This window comes from Engystomops pustulosus, chromosome 2 (assembly GCF_040894005.1).
Source record: "Engystomops pustulosus chromosome 2, aEngPut4.maternal, whole genome shotgun sequence".
In the NCBI taxonomy this organism is placed as follows: domain Eukaryota; kingdom Metazoa; phylum Chordata; class Amphibia; order Anura; family Leptodactylidae; genus Engystomops; species Engystomops pustulosus.
This window is the reverse complement of record NC_092412.1, coordinates 166,490,624-166,505,861: the sequence shown is the minus strand read 5'-3', so window position 1 is coordinate 166,505,861 and position 15,238 is coordinate 166,490,624. Positions and strand designations below refer to the sequence as shown.

Here is a 15,238-nt window from a genome sequence, read left to right as displayed (position 1 = left end):
AATCTACAATGCCAGACGCCGAGGTCCCCATACAGAAAGGACTAATTTTGTGGCCCGGCGCAAGTGCTCCATGAGCGCCAATGTAGATTCGTCCCTGGATACTTGTGCCTCTTTTTCCAACAATTTATACAGCTAATCCCATTCAACGAAATATCCTAACGTGGATTCTGCCTTAGGTTCCCAAAATAAATATCCTTGCATCCATGTTTTTTCTCTCCAAACATTCTAATGCCGCTGGTAGTTCATTCGCTGAGTCTTCCTGGTCAACTGTAGAGCTGTGCTGTATGATATAAAGCGCAATTTCTCTTTTTGGCCAACACCAGGAGTGGGGAGCATGGTGCAAAATGGACTTCCAAATAGAAACTAAATATCACAAGACGCCAGCTCACCCCACACTTCCACAGACCAGATTCTGCCGGTTACATTGCCCAGAGTCCACGGATCATTAATTGCAAGAAATGAAAACAAAAGTGTCCGGCACACAAATCTTGGAGAAATAGGTTACATAAGTGTTCTTCTTTATTAAATATATAGCAACATGCAGCAAAGGCATATAGGTATATGATTAATGTGTTTTGACGCGTAGCCTGTTACTCATGATCCAATGTGTACACAATGCTTAGATTATTTAAAAGATCCACCTTGGTCATCATCACCTGGGCGTTGCCGAAGTAGCATAAGTCATATCACTCACCAAGACACCAATCCCTAACGTTATGTGACTATCGAGGATTCTAAAAAAAACATATACATACACACAAGAAGATAAAAACAATGATTTGGAAATTACTCACACAGGATATATGTGTGATGGGTGGTATTGTCAGGATCAGTGGTAGTGGATCCTCTGTACAACCACGGACGGTGACGTAAGCTGACACCTGCGACCAGGTTTCAGCCCACTGAAAAGCAGGTTGGACTTGTTGCGGTGTGGTACCACCAGGTCATTCCACAGGCACGACTTTGTCCGCGGTGGTGGACAAGACGAAGTAAAGAATCGTAAGGCAAGGTCGCAGTGGGGGACAGGTAGGAGGTTGAGATAGGCAGCACAGGATCAGATTTGGAGACGTAGTGGAAGGTCAGGACGGGCAAAGGAACGAGAGTTGGTACTTGCTGGGAGAAGCTGTTCAGGATGACTGGCTTCAGAAGGGAGAGGTGGAAGGAATTCAAGATGCGCATGGTGGGAGGAAGGCAGAGCTTATAGGCCACGGGATTTAAGTGAAGTCCAAGCTTGTAGCTGAGAACCTTCAGTCTGACGTATCTAGAAGACACCTTATTACCTGGAGAGAAAACTGGAGGAGGCCTGCGTCTCTTGTTGGCCTGGGTCTTGGTGTGGGCAGACGCCCAAAGTAGTGACTGCCGTATTTGCTCCCAGATGGACTTGAAACAATTCCTCCATGGCAGCAAAATCAGAAGGCTCAGACAGAGTAAGAGGTGGGAGTGGATATCGTCCAAAGATAATTATTAAATTTATTAAATTATTTCATATTGTTCCCTTATAAAGAATGGCTGGACCATTCTACAACCTCTTGTGTCAACACCCTCATCTTCATAGTCTGTAAGCTTCTGTGAGCAGGGCCATCACTCCTATTGTTCCATATGACTGTTTGTTCTTTGTAATGAAATATATTTGTATATATCCCCTATGATTTGTAAAGTGCTACGGAATTTGATGTCGCTATATAAATAAAGATTATTATTAAAGACAACAAAGAAGGGAGTGGCACTGGCAGATTCGGAGTCCAGAGAATTATATGAGAATTCTGCCCAATGTAGGAGAGAATCATCCTAATCATCCTAATGAGCAGAGACAAAGTGCCGTGGATAGCAGCGCAGAGTCTGGTTCACCCTCTCCTCTTGACCATTATTCTGCGGATGATATGCAGAAGAGAAGTCTAGTTTAACTTGCAGTTAACGGCATAGAAACAGGAAACAATTTGGACCCCGCGGTCCAAGACAATGTGCAAGGGAAGTCCATGTAGCCGGAAGATGTGTAGAAAGAACAGGCTGGCAGCGCGGGGAGCTGACGGCAGAGGAACAAAGTGGGACATTTTAGAGAAGTGATCCGTTATCAGATGACTGTATTACCAGAAGAAGATGGGAGAAGTCCATGGCTATGCGAGTCCACGGTCAACTGGGTATCGGCAACGGCAGCAGCACACCTTCTAGCTTAAGAAGTGATGACTTGTTACGGGCACAGGAAGCGCAGGAACCCACAAAATCTCAAACATCCTTGACCAGATCTTTACCAGTACTAAAGAGATATGAGAGCAATCAATCTCTACACCCCAGGGTGCCCAGCCACATGAGAACAATGTCCCTAAATTAGTATATTCTTCCAAAGAGCAGATTGAGCATAGGTTTTCCCAGGAGGAAGCTACCGTAGTTCCACAGGAGCAGCAACAACCAGTCGTTCCAGAGGATCGATATGATGAGAAACCAATGTGGAATAAATTGCTGGTAATAATTGGCGAAGCCCAGAAATCTCTGTATGGCATGTAATACCACTGGACAAGGCCACTGAAGTACGGCAGACAACTTGGCAGGATCCATCTGTAGTCCTTTGTCAGAAATGATGTATCCCAGGAAAGGAAGACTACTTTGATGAAATTGGCATTTCTTGAGCTTGGCATATAAGCGATTGACCCTTAAAGGAAACCTACCACTTGACAGGGTAGGTGTAAGATGGAAATACCGAGCATCAGCTCTGCATGAGCTGGTGCCAGAGCTTACTTTCATTAGTGTCCTGAACAGCTGTATCACGGTTTAATCACTTTTTAATCTTTATAGCCGAAGCTGCTATAAAGTCTCATACGTGTCATAAAATGACAGTCTCTCCTTGTGCAACGCCCCAATTTGCAGAGATAGGGGCTCAGGATTATACTGGACCGGGTCATGGAGAATCTGTCCTCTGACGGAAGAGTCCAAAGGTGACTCTTCTCTACTCATTCTTCTGGATCTCTCCGCAGCGTTCGATACTGTGGACCACCAGCTCCTCCTCAGGATGCTTTGCTCCATTGGCCTAAAAGGCTCTGCACTCTCTTGGTTTTCCTCCTATCTCTCTGACCGCACTTTCAGTGTCTCCTTTTCTGGATCTATCTCTTCTTCTGTTCCGCTCTCTGTTGGGGTTCCTCAGGGCTCAGTCCTAGGTCCTCTCCTCTTCTCCCTCTATACTGCACCCATTGGACAAACCATCAGCAGATTTGGTTTCCAGTAGGGCGGCACGGTGGCTGAGTGAGTAGCACATCTGCCTTGCAGCACTGGAGTCCTGGGTTCGAATCCCACCCAGGTCAACATCTGCAAAGAGTTTGTATGTTCTCTCCGTGTTTGCGTGGGTTTCCTCCGGGTACTCCGGTTTCCTCCCACACTCCAAAAACATACTGTTAGGTTGTTTAGATTGTGAGCCCCATGGGGACAGGGACCAGTTTGACATGCTTTGTACAGCGCTGCGTAATCTGTGTGCGCTATATAAATAAAGAATTATTATTATTATTATTATTATAACCAGTGGCTTCTCAAGGCAACCCACAGGGAAGTGAGTCCCGGAAGGCTGAGACTTGAACTGGTTTGCCTGTTTTAAAACTGAGAAGAGCAGGGACATTCAGATGTGGAGATGCTTTGCTCTAACCAGGGAACCAGATGTCAATCTGAGTGGCCAGAGAGATTAGATCACTTAGCTTAGAGGGAAGTTCAATGCAGACAGGCCACCTTTGATCTGACCAGACAGTCCCTTTTAAAAAGTCGCAAGCAAGGCCGCCTCATTCCAATCCAGCTCGGAGGCTAAAGTACGGAACTGGACCACATAGTCTCCAACAGAGGAGTCCCCTTGATGCAGGTTCAACAGTGCAGTCTCAGCAAAAGACGCCCGTGCAGGTTCCTCAAAGACGGACTGGAATTCAGTGAGGAACGTGGTGAGATTAGCCGTGACCGGATCGTTCCTGTCACAGAGAGGAGTAGCCCAAGCCAGGGCTTATCCCCGGAAATAAGGCTGATCATGAAAGCTACTTTTGCCCGTTCTGTGGCGAGCTGTAACAACATCAGTTCAATATGTAAGGAGCACTGGGTTATGAAGCCCCCGCATAACTTGGTCTCACCCGTGACAGGTAAATATAAATCTGCTCACTTTGTGTTATTATTTTTAAATTCCTTTTTGTGCATAAATCTACAGTTTAATGTGAGTTTTATGTAAATATATATTCCCTTCGCATTTACTATGTATTTTTTTTTAAAAATAATTTATGTTTGTCACAAAGTTGCATTATGGTGGTACATGCTGTAAACTGGAAATCTACCATTTGCTTTTATGCATTATGAACCAAACATACCTTGAGAATGCTGTAGCTACACTGATGCAGAAACATATCTTGTTTAGTCCCCGAACCAAGTGGTATTGCTGAAATTTTTTTAATAAAATTGTGATAATGAGGCTCTGATGCTTCTATGGCTGCCCGGGCACTCTCCTCTTACCCTAATTATGCACTGCTCCAGCCTTGTCCTGCTCAGCATAAGCCTAGAACACTGAATTCATTGTTTTGTCCCTGTTTTGACAGGCAGAAGTAGTGATGTAAATAGCAGGTCTTCTTAGTGAGCTGGCTTATAAGGCTCCGCTCACTAAGAAGAGCCGTCTCTTCTGGCTCCTGAATATATATATGCCTGCTGGAAGAAAACATGGCCGCGTCCATGACAGAAGACAGTACAGGAGCCGTGGGAAGAAAGAATACGGGACGCGACGACATTTTTTTTTTAAGTGCTGGGGGAGGGGCAGGCTGTATACTACATGGGGGCTGGCTGGCTGTATACTACATGGAGGCTGGCTGTATACTACATGGAGGCTGGCTGGCTGTATACTACATGGAGGCTGGCTGGCTGTATACTACATGGGGGCAGGCTGGCTTTATACTACTGGGGACTGTCAGGCTGTATACTACATGGGGGCTGGCTGTATACTACTTGGGCTGGCTGTATACTACATGGGGGCAGGCTGGGTATATACTACTGGGAGCTGGCTGACTACATACTACTGGGGGCTTGCTGGCTATATACTGGGGGGACTTCGACCAATGCATTTCCCACCCCGAGTTATACCCGAGTTTTTCCCAGTTTTTGGTGGTAAAATTAGGTGTCTTGGCTTATACTCAGGTCTGCTTATCTCGGGTATATACGGTATCTTTTGTGTAATATATAGGAGACTTTAAACTTTTTGTCTTTTTATAGCTTATTTCTCTCATAACATTGGTATCACACACTTTATCAGCCTATAACATTTAACAAGTGGGCTAAAAGTTGTTCCGACAACTCCGTTCTAGTCTTTCCTATAGTGAACAGTCTATAATAGTGTCTTAAGGGCCAGGACTTTCTTCTATCGACTTCATTCTAGTCTGCTTAGTAAAGGGCAGGCTTCAACATTCAGTACTTACTTCGTGGGAAGAGTGCTTTTGCTCACTTCGTTTCAGACTGCACTATACTGAGCAGACAAAAATATGAACTGCAGGGGGAAGACCAACAAACTTCATTCTTATCTCATTTAGGCTTACTCTGCAAAGGATAGAGGGAATGACACGTCATATTTCAGCGCTTGCCTATATCGTCCATCATCTGCTCCGGAAGCGGAAAAAGATCGACTACTTGAAACCGTCACCCTCCCTCCTCAGTTTCCATTGATGCCCCTCCCTTTTCTTCGTCCGTGTCGTACATATGTTGTCTCCTTGTCCTGTAGTTTCCGGTGTCATTTGCACGTCTTTGTAGATGCTTTCAGTATAGCTGAACGGCTTTTTGTTATACAAGCGGATTATATAGCCAAAACACGTATTAACGATTTTGTAATTCTCATTCCGTTTGTGTTATATCGTAAAGCATTCCAGCGCTCCTGTCGTTAATCCCCTATTCTGTTTGCCTATCCGTTGCTACATTTCTGTGCACGATATTAGACGTTGAAGCAGTGGCATATCATTGTGCTACCAGCCAATTTTTTTGTTCTTTCTTGGTGTACAATACTTGGGTTGCTGGTTTATCTAATTCAAGAGCTTTATATCATATGGACAGCTGTTTCTCTTGCATTAAAGCTCAACATCTTGGACGTCTAATGCTGTTCTTTTAATGAAAAATTGAAAGCATTTTCAAGATTGAAAAAGCTGCTTTCTGAAGCTACGAGCGAGCTACTGGCAAGCTGATGTGTATGTATACATGTATGTTTTTATTGCATTCCTTAAATTGAAGGAGGAATGAGACTATACAGTGTAATGTACTTAGAAGTAAATACACTGGCACATATTTATTAAAAATGTAAAGTTAGGTAGTCTTAAACCACATCAGAGTACCTAAAGTTGAGAGAAAGATTTGATGTTATGACTGTTTTATCTAACTTTGAATCTCTTATTAACTGGCTTTCCGTTACATTTGCATAATATCAGTTTTCGTTTTCCTTGTTAGATGCTGAACAGTAAAATTAGTCAAATTTTTAGCTGCAATGTATTTTGCCTGTGATGCATTGACTCCCATACACTGCACTATGCTCGGTCTGATATATCTGACAAGAAATCTGACAGGTCTGTTAGATCTGACAAGAAAACAGCCAGCTGTTTTACAGATAAACAGATAAATCTAAGGATGCGTTTACATGCACCTCATATTTTGCATTGCAAGTGTTTAAAGGAAATCTACTATTTGAACCAAACATAAATTGAGAATGCTTTATCTACAGCATAAAAGAGGCTCTGACACTCCTGTGGCGTCTGGCGCTCTTCTCTTACCCTAATTATGCACTTCTCCAGCCCTGTCCAGCCCAGCATAAGCCTAGAACACTGTATCCACTGTTATGTTCTTTATAGGCTGAAATAATCAATCGCTGCACCATCTCCCAGCTGCGGTGTATCCAGTCAGGTTGAATAGTCCTGTCTGGACTGTGCAGGAAGCTCTGTGTATGAGGAAGTAATGTCTTTATGTACAGCAGCCATCGTTCAGCCAGCTTTCCCAAGTTCTTGAATGACATTGTACTATAGTGATCTGCAGGATACAGGGAAAGCTGGATGACGTCACAGGTTCTTGGGAAGTTGTGGGGAGGGATGAGGCAGCCTTATGCATGCTGGAAGAGTGCATAAATAGTGTAATGGCCTTTTTATCATAATTTTATAATTGTTTTTAACCGTAAAACCACTTGGTTTGTGGATTAAACAAGATATGTTTCTGCATCAGTGTAGCTACAGCATTCTCAATGTATATTTGGTTCACAATGCATACAAACAAATGGTAGATTTCCTTTAACCCCTATGGGTTAATACCCCTTTTGGCCTTAAAGGGGTATTCCCATCTGGGCATTTACATTTAATTAAATTCATTTGCCTTATATAAACATTTCTTCAATTCGATGTTAATAAAAATATGTTGCTGTGTTTAGATAATTTCTCATGAATGGGGTCATGTTGTCCCTTAGAAACCAGATAGCTTCCTCGGATACGACCACGTCACACTCTGGCAGCGGTGGCCAGACTTGCGCTATAGAGTCCTGCCGGACCACCAGGATTCAGCAATCATTACCACAGGGTGGCTGTGCGACATGTAGTAACTCCCGGACATTTTATATACAATAACCGTTTGTTTCTTTGTGCACTCAATCCATCAGAGGTGGCCGTATCCGAGGAAGCTATCTCTTGTTTCTAAGGGACAACATGACCACATTTATGAGAAATTATCTGCACACAGGAACATTTTTTTTAATAACATCTAATTGAAGAAATAGGGTCAGAGGGAGATTAAGGAGCAGCACTGCGTTTAAAGGAGAAAAACTCAGGTGCAGGTCTTCACAATGGGGTCCAGTGATGGCCCATACATCCAAGAAATATTTACATATGGCAGATTAATGAAACTGAATGTGAGTGCCCAGACAAGAATACACCTTTAAGGACGCGGACCCATTTTTCAAATCTGCCCTGTGTCACTATAAGAGCTTTGGAACGCTATGAGATATCCAGGGGATTTTGAGTTTGTTTTCTCGTGACGCATTGTACTTCAAATTAGTTAAAAAATTTGGATGATATCTTTTGTGTTTAGTTATGAAAAAAAACTAAATGATGGCATGCTTTTTTAAGATTCTGTGAGAGGACTGTGAGAGGCCTAAATAATAGCTAGAATTTTTAATGACCCCATTATGGAAACTACACCCCTCAACGTACGAAAAATCATTTTTAAGAAGTTTGTTAACCCTTTAGGTGTTTTATAGGGGTTTAAACAAAATGGAGGTGTGGTCTACAAATTGTAATATTTTTTGACAATACATTCATTTTGGGTGGAAAATTAAACATTTGTAATGGATTAAATGAAAAAAGGCTCCTCAAAGTGTGATACCCAATTCCTCCCGAGTACACGGATACCCTATATGTGGTTGTAACCTGCTGTATGGGCGCACGGCCGGGCATAGAAGGGAAGGAGGCGCCATGCAGATCAGATTTGCTATGTCACATTGTACAGGCTATAATTTTTTTTGGTTTTTTTATTATGGACCTATAGGGGCTTATTTTTTTGCCATATGAGATGCACTTTTCTGGTACATAATTTTGGAGCATCTATAGCTAATTGGTGAGATTTTATTAACTCTTTGTTGGTGGAGGAAATGAAAATCATCAATTTTTAGGAACTTTTTTTTGTGGGTGTTTTTTTGGCCGTTTACCTACCGTAAAAATAGTTTATTATTTTAATTCTATGGGTCACCACGATTACAAAAAGACCTCATTTATATAATTTTTTTTTTTTTAAATCCCATTTTTACTGAATAGAAAGTAATTTGGCAAAAATATTAATAACTTCTTTATTTTTCGGCTTACAAATCTGGTTATGGGCTTATTTTTTGCGAGAAGGATTGTTCTTTTTAGTGGTCTTATTTTAGAGTGCGTAACTTTTTAAAATCACTTTTTAGAGTATTTTTTTAAAGTGTATTAATTAAAAATCATCTTTTTTTTTCGGAGAGTTTTTTTTAGGTTGTTTTTTGCGAAGTTCACTTTGCGGGTCCAATAACGATTCTGTTTTATTATACAGATTGTCACGGACGTAGCGATACCAAATATGTGGGGGTTTTGTGTATTTTATTCAATTGTACTGAATAAAAACAAATTTTGAGAAAATTTTGTTAATTTTAGCATCACCATCTTTTCATATGCAGAACTTTTTTTATTTTTCGGCTGACAAAACTGGTTAGAGGCTTATTGTTTGCGAGAAGAGTTGTTCTTTTTAGTGGTCTTGTGTGTTTGGTTTTTTTATGGTTTATTAAGTGTTTTTATGGGAAAGTGACATTTGAGGGGCTCATATTTTAATGTATTTATTTTTTATTTATTCTAATGTGTTAACTTTTGTGTTTTTCACTTTTTTTATACTTATACATAGTTGAACTTGAACAAGCGATGCTCTGATGGCCTTGTTCAAGTCCAATATACTGCTCTACAATACTTTTTCATTGTAGAGCAGTGCAAACTGTCTGAGATTGCAGATGCATGCTCAGACAGTTTACAGTCAGACCCGGAAGGGATCTGACTGGCAGGGACATCGAGCAGCCCCGGAGCACTAGGCAGACTTCGGGGCTGCCCAGAATAGGATTAGATCCCCCGGTAAGCGGCACGGGGGATCCGATCCATTGCAGAAACACCCTTACACGCCACAGTCATGCATGACTGCGGCGTGTAAGGGGTTAACACCTGCGATCAGAGCCGGTTCTGATCTCGGGTGTTACAGTGCGATGTCAGCTGTACTAGACAGCTGACAGCTGCTGCTTCTGTTACCGGCTCCGTTCGTGAGCCGGTGCCAGAAGCAGGACGTTATAGTGCGGCCGGGTTCGCTAAGTATCTAGCCACCGGGACGTACTATAACGTCCATGTGCGCCTAGAGGTTAAATAGAAATAGGACAGGCTCCTCCCTTGCAGTCCATTTCAATTTAAAAATGCAACACACATGCTGCGTTCAATAGAACTTTGTAGTGAATCTTCTAGTTATACACTCACCAGCCACTTTATTAGGTACACCTGTCCAACTGCTCATTAACACTTAATTTCTAATCAGCTAATCACATGGCGGCAACTCAGTGCATTTAGGCATGTAGACATGGTCAAGACAATCTCCTGCAGTTCAAACCGAGCATCAGTATGGGGAAGAAAGGTGATTTGAGGGCCTTTGAACGTGGCATGGTTGTTGGTGCTAGAAGGGCTGATCTGAGTATTTCAGAAACTGCTGGTCTACTGGGATTTTCACGCACAACCATCTCTAGGGTTTACAGAGAATGGTCCGAAAAAGAAAAAACATCCAGTGAGCGGCAGTTTTGTGGGCGGAAATTCCTTGTTGATGCCAGAGGTCAGAGGAGAATGGGCAGACTGGTTCGAGTTGATAGAAAGGCAACAGTTACTCAAATCGCCACCCGTTACAACCAAGGTAGGCAGAAGAGCATCTCTGAACGCACAGTACGTCGAACTTTGAGGCAGATGGGCTACAGCAGCAGAAGACCACAGCGGGTGCCACTCCTTTCAGCTAAGAACAGGAAACTGAGGCTACAATTTGCACAAGCTCATCGAAATTGGACAGTAGAAGATTGGAAAAAAATTGGTCTGATGAGTCTCAATTTCTGCTGCGACATTCGGATGGTAGGGTCAGAATTTGGCGTCAACAACATGAAAGCATGGATCCATCCTGCCTTGTATCAACGGTTCAGGCTGGTGGTGGTGGTGTCATGGTGTGGGGAATATTTTCTTGGCACTCTTTGGGCCCCTTGGTACCAATTGAGCATTGTTGCAATGCCACAGCCTACCTGAGTATTGTTGTTGACCATGTCCATCCCTTTATGACCACAATGTACCCAACATCTGATGGCTACTTTCAGCAGGATAATGCGCCATGTCATAAAGCTGGAATCATCTCAGACTGGTTTCTTGAACATGACAATGAGTTCACTGTACTCAAATGGCCTCCACAGTCACCAGATCTCAATCCAATAGAGCATCTTTGGGATGTGGTGGAACGGGAGATTCGCATCATGGATGTGCAGCCGACAAATCTGCGGCAACTGTGTAATGCCATGTCAATATGGGCCAAAATCTCTGAGGAATGCTTCCAGTTCTGAAGGCAAAAGGGGGTCCAACCCGTTACTAGCATGGTGTACCTAATAAAGTGGCCGGTGAGTGTATATGCATATTGGTTTCATATTTTTTACTAGATTCTATAATAGATTTGTCCTCTCCCATTTAAGGAGAAGAAATCTGTTGCATATTTAAAACAAAAATACATTGTTTTATTTTGTTATCAGACAAAAATTAACAAAGAGTAGGTGATAAAATATTGACTGACTTTTGCAGAGGCGTATACATGTATAGTTTAGAACAGTGATGGCGAACCTATGGCACGGGTGCCGGAGGCGGCACTCGGAGTCCTTTATGTGGGCACCCAGGCCATCGCCCCAGCACACCAGACAAGACTCAAAGAATCTTCCTGAAGTTCCAAGCAACTTAAAAGATGCTGCTGTCAGTCATATTTTGATACTTGCTTCGCTACTTGCGACTGTAGGAAGAGGGAGCATTATCTTTTGAGGACCTCCTGCTGGCCCCATGATTCTCTGTGTACAGAGGGACGCTGGAAAGAAGTGATGTAAATTTTCCATCTTTCTAGTGTGTTGTGTTTTCAGGAGGCCAATATGATTGAAAGTTGTTGAACAGGGAGCAATAAATTACTGCTTTAATTTTTGGTTGGCACCTCGCAATAAATAAGGGGGCTTTGGGTTGCAATTTGGGCACTCGGCCGCTAAAAGGTTCGCCATCACTGGTTTAGAAGGTGATTATGTAGGGAGAAAAAGAGAAAGTGGTTCAATCTTTACTTGATGGTTTAGAGTCCTGAATGGTACCGTAGAATTTAAAGGAAACCTACCATTTCAAATGGTAGGTTTAAGCTGTAAACACCGAGCACCAGCTCAGGGTGAGCTGGTGCCGGTGCTTAGTTTCGTTAGTGTTAAAACCGCGGTATCGCGGTTTTAACACTTTTTAAACTTTACAGCATAAGCCAAGCGGCTTCTGCTATAAAGTTTAAAAAGCACCGGCACCAGCTCACCCTGAGCTGGTGCTCGGTGTTTACAGCTTAAACCTACCATTTGAAATGGTAGGTTTCCTTTAAGGTTTTGAGCTTTCACAGGAAGGGGGTAGGGAGCAAAGGGAACCTATACAGGGAAAAACAATATCACATGGAATGACTCGGAGGACCTGTTGCCCATAAAAAGACACTAAAAGCTGCTTACTAAAGTAAGCAGCTCATAGTGCTAAAACAGATGTAGCAGTGTTACATGAATACGTCCGACCGTTTACAGCGCGGTCCGGTGCTTATATAGTACAAAGCAGCAGTGTCTGCTTTATCGGAGGGTTCTGATAACGCTACTATTGTAACACTGCCACATCTGTTGTAGCACTAGGAGCTGCTTACTTTAGTAAGCAGTTGCTAGTGCCTTTTTATGGGTGACAGGTCCTCTTTAAATCCACAGGTAAGTCAGGCTAGGTCATGAAATACATACAAAAATTGACGCTATGCAGGAGAGAGAGAAGAGGGTATACGCTACAATAGTTTGTCAGGGTAATTTGAATGGAGTCCCGAACCCGGTTTGAAGAATGGGATTTAAGGAAACCTATACAAGTGCCATCTCATAAGAGTATACTGTATCGATCTTTGTTATATATTGTTGAGTTATAGGTACTGTTGGGGAATTTCCACCTTCTGGCTATTAGCAATTTGGCTATAGCAATGATTTTGGTTACTAGGATTCTTTGAGATGGGGGGAGAGGTCCAAAAGTAAAAGAGCTTTTTGTGGGGAGGAGTCAACTGGAAATTGACAGAGATCATTTTGAAGTTGGAACACAAAGCTCCAGTGGGGTTGATAAGAGAGGACATTTCCAGGTGTGGAACAGGGTATGTTTTTTTTCTTCCACATCTTCTCCAACAGTGGTAGGAAGAGGTAGGACATGTTTGTTATATAGAATCAGCATTAAAGTGTCAATGTACGAAAACCTTCAAGGATTATTCCAATTGTTAAAACGAACCTGTCATCTCACTAACACCCCTTCCCCCACAAAACCTACAAAACCTTCTATACTATCCTCTCCTGCAGTTTGGCCCTCACAATATGAGTCTTCTAAGCCTCCTAACAAAAAAAATAAGTGGACATTTAATCATCATCATGAAGCAGACATTCCAGAAATGTTAGTTATGAAGCTTAACTATCTGCCTGGAAAGCAGAACATTTCAAACTTTGAGAACGAAAACATTTTCTGAACTTTTGCCAATTTTTTTTTTCCAAACAAAACGCAAAACTTAAATTAACCCCTAGGCGCACCAGGACATTATAGTACGTCCCCGGGGCTAGATGCTTAGCGCACGGGGACGTTCTATAACGTCCTGCTTCTGGCACCGGCTCACGAACGGAGCCGGTACCAGAAGCAGTGGCTGTCAGCTGTCTAGTACAGCTGACTGCCTGCGCTAACAACCGCGATCGGAGCCGGCTCCGATCGCGGGTGTTAACCCCTTACACGCCGCGGTCAAGCATGACCGCGGCGTGTAAGGGTGTTTGCGCTGTGGATCGGATCCCCCGCGCCGCTTACCGGGGGATCCGATCCACTTCTGGCCAGCTCCGAGGACTGGCATGTGCCCCGGAGCTGCCCGGTCTCCCTGGCAGTCAGATCCCTTCCGGGTCTGACTGCAAACTGTCTGAGCATGCGCCTGCATGCTCAGACAGTTTACACTGCTCTACAATAAAATAGTATTGTAGAGCAGTGTATTGAATTTGAACCAGTGATCAGAGCATCACTGGTTCAAGTTCAAGTATTTATAAGTAAAAAAAAAGTCAAACACTAAAGTTAATACATTAGAATAAATATAAAATAAATACTTTAAAATATAAGCCCCTTTCCTATAAGAACACTTAAAGTATAAAAAACACAAACCCCCCCCGCATATTTGGTATTGCCGCGTCCGTAGCAATCTGTATAATAAAACAGAATCATTACTGGACCCACACTGTACACGCCGTAGAAAAAAAATGCAAAAACGTTCCGAAAAAAGATCATTTTTAATTAATACCCTATAAAAAATGCTCTAAAAAGTGATTTAAAAAATGTTATGCACTCCAAAATAAACCCACTAAAAAGAACAACTCTTCTCGCAAAAAATAAGCCCCTAACAAGATTTGTCAGCCGAAAAATAAAAAAGTTATGCATATGAAAAGATGGTGATGCTAAAATGAACAAGATTTTCTCCAAATTGTTTTTTATTCAGTACAATTGAATAAAATACACAAAACCCCCACATATTTTGTATCCCTGCGTCCGTAACAATCTGCATAATAAAACAGAATCATTACTAGATTCTGTAAACCCCGTAAAAAAAAAAAAAAAAAAAAAAAAAACCTCCAAAAAAAGATAATTTTCAATTAATACCCTATAAAAAATGCTCTAAAAAGTGATTTAAAAAATGTTATGCACTCTAAAATAAGACCACTAAAAAGAACAATCATTCTCGCAAAAAATAAGCCCTTAAACAGATTTGTGAGGCGAAAAATAAAAAAGTTATGCATATGAAAGACGGTGATGCTAAAATTCACAACATTTTTGCCAAATTATTTTTTATTCAGTAAAAATGGTAAAAAATAAAAAAATCTATATAATTGAGATCTTTTTGTAATGGTGGCTACCCATAGAATAAAAATAATGTACTATTTTTATGGTATGGTAAACAGCCCAAAAAAAACAAATCTTCCTAAAAAGTGATGATTTTCATTTCCTCCTCCAACAAAGAGTTAATAAAATCTCACCAATTAGCCTATAGATTCCCCAAAATTACGTACCAGAAAAGTACATCTCATGTGGCAAAAGAAATAAGCCCCTATAGGTCCACATAAAAAAAAAAAAAAGAAAAAAATTATAGCCTGTACAATGTGACATAGCAAATCTGATCTGGATGGTGCCCCCTTCCCTCCTATGCCCGGCCGTGCGCCCATACAGCAGGTTACCACCACATATGGGGTATCCGTGTACTCGAGAGAGATTGGTTAACAAACATTGTGGAGCCTTTATTCATTTAATCCATTGTAAATGTTTAATTTTCCACCCAAAATGAGTTTATTGTGAAAAAATATTACAATTTGCAGACTGCACCACCATTTTGTTTTAACCCCTATAAAACACCTAAAGGGTTAACAAACTTCTTAAAAGTGGTTTTTCATACGTTGAGGGGTGTA

General features: G+C 41.9%; 2 protein-coding genes across 6 annotated transcripts in view; one reads left to right on the top strand and one right to left on the bottom strand.

The window, feature by feature from the left end:
* Positions 1-5,426, bottom strand: part of LOC140118855 (P2X purinoceptor 7-like) — a 43,100-nt gene extending 37,674 nt beyond the window's left edge. The window contains exon 1 of the mRNA XM_072137238.1: positions 5,418-5,426. The gene's annotated coding sequence lies outside the window, so the exon portion shown is untranslated. The remainder of the gene's footprint in view (positions 1-5,417) is intronic.
* Positions 5,427-5,625: 199 nt separating this feature from the next.
* BRPF3 (bromodomain and PHD finger containing 3) overlaps positions 5,626-15,238 on the top strand; it is a 288,586-nt gene continuing 278,973 nt past the window's right edge. For 3 of the 5 annotated variants that reach the window (XM_072137237.1, XM_072137235.1, XM_072137233.1), the window contains exon 1: positions 5,627-6,173. The gene's annotated coding sequence lies outside the window, so the exon portion shown is untranslated. Of the gene's footprint in view, positions 6,186-15,238 lie in introns of all 5 variants that reach the window. The other 2 variants (XM_072137236.1, XM_072137234.1) reach the window with 2 other exon arrangements.